Consider the following 4,978-nt stretch of genomic DNA (forward strand, 5'->3'; position numbering starts at 1 on the left):
GAGACACTCATTTTGGGATAGACTAAAAAGGAAAGTAAGACACTTACATTAGAACGGAGGAAGTATATATTTATATTCTCTGTGAGTACGTAGAAATATTCAACACTGGGATGGAGGGAGTATATATTTATATTCAACATGAGTGTTTCCTGTTCAGAAATTCGAAGTTTGTTTAGTAATAACCCTGGTTTTGTACTACTAGATATGTATTCTAGCTTTATGATTAAGTAAATTATCTTCTAAGCTAATACTGTCTCATTACTATAATACTGTCATATATAGTATTCTACATTTTTTTTGTGTTGTTTAGTGTTCTCGTCTATCTACGCGTTACGTAAAAACTATTTTCCCTGGAAGAAAAAGAACGGGTGTTTAGGGTCTACATTTTCACTTTCTGGTTTCCAAGAAAAAAGATCATTTTTGTGGTCTTCATCTGTAATCTGTACATATGCATAATGCTTTTATTTTCACCATCTAGGCATGTATTTCTACCCGCAATAGTTGGCTAGTTACTCTATGTTTTTCAAGAGAAAGTCTCTTGTCATTGGGTTTTTTCTTCCTGTTCTAAAGTTGAAACAAAATCTGTAAGTACACAAGAAACCTCCTAACATACGCTCGCTCAAAAATCTGTAAGTAGACAAGAAACCTCCTAACATACGCTCGCTCAAGGTGACATAAGTTGAATATTCTTCTAATTATCTGACTCCTTTCTTTTCTTCCTTCTTCTCCTTAGCAGCAGGTACTGAAGTCACTATTCTCTGCCAACAACAATCAGCTCGGTGATATCTTTTCCTACTCTCTACAGTAATGGGTGGTATGGAAGATGAATTAAAAGATCTTCAGAATTTACGAGACACTTTAAATCTGTCACAACCAGCAAAGGGATTTATAGAATGGAATGTAGCATTAAGAGAAGGCAATTTGGTTGACAGCCTCAATCTAACCGAATGGGGCCGAGTGCACGAACCTATCTCAGAAATGCATGACGTGCCTGGCACCGAATTAGAAGAATGTCGAGTCAAATCAGTAGCAAGAGTTGTAATACGGTAAGTATGACTTCAATTGTTCTTAATAATTAATTTGCTTAAATATATTACAAAAAAAAATATCTTCTTTAGTTCTCCATAGAATGTTAGAGATATGTTGGTTGAACAACACCCAATGTTTTTCATTTTCCCAATTGATGAGCACGGGATTAGTTAATGTGTTAGAGTTTCAAAGTCCATCTTCGGTATTTGTGAAACAATGATTTTTTATTAAACAACTAGAGTGATTAATATTTCGTCTATTTTAAAACACGAATGGTTAAACTGAGATTTTGCTAAATTTTATGGCCTCTTGAAAAATATTATATGGATTAAAGTACAACCTACGGTAGTAGTATCCATGTATAAAGAGGAACTAAACAAGTATGGAACTGAATAATTTCAGGATGGTACATTACATAAAGGTTTTAAATACTGTTTTGTTCTTTCAAATCCTTTCACGGTACATGTTTTAGTCAATTTCTGTAATTTTCTTAAAAAATATTCTTGGCTCGACTTTCTTATGGTAAGACTAATAGTATGTTGAATCATTGTAGCGGTGTTATCCAGTATTACTTCGACATGTTGGATCGTGATAAAGGTCCGAAAGAGGATATAAAGTCAGAAGACATAAACATCATGGTTGACATGAAGATTTGGGTGGCTAATGTAGTGCTGGTCCCGTTGTCGGACGGTTTGCGGTCTTCAACGTTATCCAATCTGGGAAAGATTGTTGGAGACTTTGTTGGAGAACCTACACCCAAGGATATCAAACATCTATTAAAGTGTATCTGCGAAGCTGAAAAAACCAAGTAAGTATCAAAAACCTACTGAAAACTGCTATTCTCTGTGGCAAATTTTGTAAGCCTAACTGGTAAGTTGAGCTCTGAAATTTCACACTGGTTTGAAATGATTAGGTAACGGAAACGATAGTGACTTTTTAGATCAGTTCGGTAACTTACAGCAATACTACGTGATACTTTCTCTGTTGAATTTATCCATGATTATACTTCTTTTGTCCAACTTGCTGTGTTTTCAAGTCAAATCTTCCATGTATTCTACCAAAAGAGAAGTTCAAAGTAGTGTGTATTATAAGCCTAATTAAAACAAATGGTACATTTTAGTTATAATTATTTTCTGTAGCAATGACTTCTTTACATAACTTGCGACACATCTGCATAATACCTCTGGTGCACAAATCTCTTCATACTTGCAAGCGATTAGCATTGAGCTAATGCCAACTAACTAAAGTTCCCTCCTGGGAACCGTCTTCACCAAGAGGAAACGGTCCAGTCTGTTAAATGCAAGGTAAAAGCTTTCAGGCATTAGCTCAAACTTCCTATGAACTTCTATTAACCAATGCACAAGAATGGCTCTCATCTTATGATTCAGCTCTGGTTGAAAATCCATGTAGTCATTCGCTCGACTTTCATCCTGAATTAGACAATAAATGAGATTCTAAAAGTGAAACACAAACAAAACAGAACAAGAAAAAGAGTCACCAAATATATACCTCAGTGAGCTTGTAGAAGTTGTAGATATCCTCAACATACTCCACAGCAGCCAAATGATTATCAGCACCCACAACATCAGTATCGTCAATCTCAATCTAGGGTCTATCGGAAAGTCCACAAGCAGCCTGAGAGAGAACACATTTTTCAGAATCTTGATATCGCTTAGAACTAATATTCATCTAAAGAGGGAAAATTAAAATGTATATAACAACCTTGCTTCTTGCAATGAGGGTAGAAGTGAGAGTCTTTCCACTTTTCTTTGTTTTTCTTCTGCTCCCTAGGGGTCTGCTGTCCTCAATAGTCTTCACTTCTGTATCAGGGCTTATGACAATAACAGTTTCATGTGTAGGCTTATCATCAGCCTTCTTTTGGGCTGGTACCTTTGTGGGACCACCTTTATTGACAACTTCTGCAAGTGGTTTCTACAAAAAAAAAAAAAAAAAAAAAAACAACAACAACAACAACAACAAATTATGTACACCAATTCAAGAACCCTGAAAGTTTCATAAAGATAATATTTTCCATTGTTCGGCAAATTTTTCACCTTGTTCTTCTCTGCTTGTGCATTAGCTAGTAACTGTGCACAAAAGCTCCTAGTAGCAGGACTAGTAATCTGCGGTTTAGGCTTTCCTTCGGTTGCTAATGTCCCCGAGCACACGCCTATTTTTTCCAACGGCTTGTCCTATTTTCTGTTGACCTCCCATTTTTCCTATAGAGAATCGTAGAAATAGATACTCATCAGCCATAATCATTCATAGTCTTTCTATTAAAAATGAAGATAGATGAAAAAAGATCGTACCAGTTAAATTTAAGTTGAATCATGTTCTTCCCTGAATGGTGATGTAATTTAAAGTGATATATTGGATTTTTGCGCTTGCACCTTATGTCAATTGATCTATCAATTTCCACGATTTATATACCAGGCTTTTAGATGGAATTCCATATGATAATTGATTTCTACCATGATACGTGAAATCTCTTTGACTCATTGGTATATTTGAATAAGTGTTTATTTTTGGGCCATGTAAGTATATGAAAATATATAGTGGAAACTCTGGAGGGTTATATATCAAGTTTCATAAATCATTGCTTCTGTATTTTCTCTAACAACTGAATGACCAATTTTATTTTTCTTTTGTAGTTACATGAAAGATGTCTTACATATACATCCAAGTCTATACTCAAGTTGTACATTGAGTGCATATGTAGAGTATCTTTATCACTCCCATGATATCCTCTTTAAACACAAGAACAAATTAAATGAGTTCCTGAGTATAGTTAAAAATATAGAAGATGGTAAGGAGTGGGAGAAAAATATTAGGTCTAAAGCACGGAATAGTCCATCCTGGATCGATTGCCTCGATAGGACCATTGACAAGGTTAGAAATTATTATGATAAAGACTATTTTGGTGGAGAGGTCGGGCTATTGATTTTTATGAGGTCTGTTGTTCAACACTACAACCAAAAAATGAATATGGAAGATATGGAGAATGAGCTCTATGTTATGTTTCCAGAATTCCTGTCAGACTTCGTCAAAAACTTGGTCAAGAGTGGCAAGTTCAAAGGTAAGACAGTATTAATATTTGTGCTATTATTAATTTAAAATTTAATGTTCCTTTTTAATATATTTTAAAATATTTTCATGCAGACCTTTGGTTATGGCAATAGATACTTGGGAAGGCACTTTACAATTACATATGTGCACTTAACGGTAGAACTTGGATACTATGAGATGATACTATTTGTGATGTTTTTCTCCTAGTATTTGATGCACAATTTATACATTGTAAGGTTACTAGTAGACATGCTGAAGTGGATTGTATCATGATAGTTGTGTATGCTTTCAAACTATGGAGCAGAGGAAGATCAGTGGCAACAGTGGCAACAATTACTGATAGTAGCACAACATAGTTCTAAAGCTTAACTACTTTGGGGTAATTTCAATGTTGTACTGTATTTTCAAGATAGAATATATGGTGCACCTATTGACCATATATGCTGAAGTGGATTGTATCATGATAGTTGTGTATGCTTTCAATCTACGTGACCTTAAGGATGATAAGGAATTCAAGTTATACCCAAATTGTTTCTAACCTATGCATTGCTCATTTGACGACCCACTGTTTTTAGCTAAATGTGACCATATTTCTGTTGCCATACATGATAAGTTTAAGAAATTCTCCAAAGCTTCTGGGCTGCAAAACAATTTAGCAAAAAGTTGTCTATTTTGGAGGGGCAGACCGTGATAAAAAGCAGATAATTATACAATAACCGGAAATTGTTCAAAGGACCTACTTTTTAAATATCTGGGGATACCCTTAGACACAGAAATTATGTAAGATGTAGTGACAACCTCTAATTGAGAAAGTTGTATCTAAGATTTTCTCACGGACTGCCAAAAAACTATCCTATGCAAGCAGAGATCATTGGGTTAAAAC

At 34.9% G+C, this 4,978-nt stretch overlaps 1 pseudogene; it reads right to left on the reverse strand.

Moving 5' to 3' along the window:
- Positions 1–1,852: 1,852 nt before the first annotated feature.
- Positions 1,853–3,528, reverse strand: LOC132066299 (G2/mitotic-specific cyclin-1-like; annotated as a pseudogene).
- Between the last annotated feature and the right edge of the window lie 1,450 nt (positions 3,529–4,978).

Source organism: Lycium ferocissimum, chromosome 8, assembly GCF_029784015.1.
Source record: "Lycium ferocissimum isolate CSIRO_LF1 chromosome 8, AGI_CSIRO_Lferr_CH_V1, whole genome shotgun sequence".
Classification (NCBI taxonomy): domain Eukaryota; kingdom Viridiplantae; phylum Streptophyta; class Magnoliopsida; order Solanales; family Solanaceae; genus Lycium; species Lycium ferocissimum.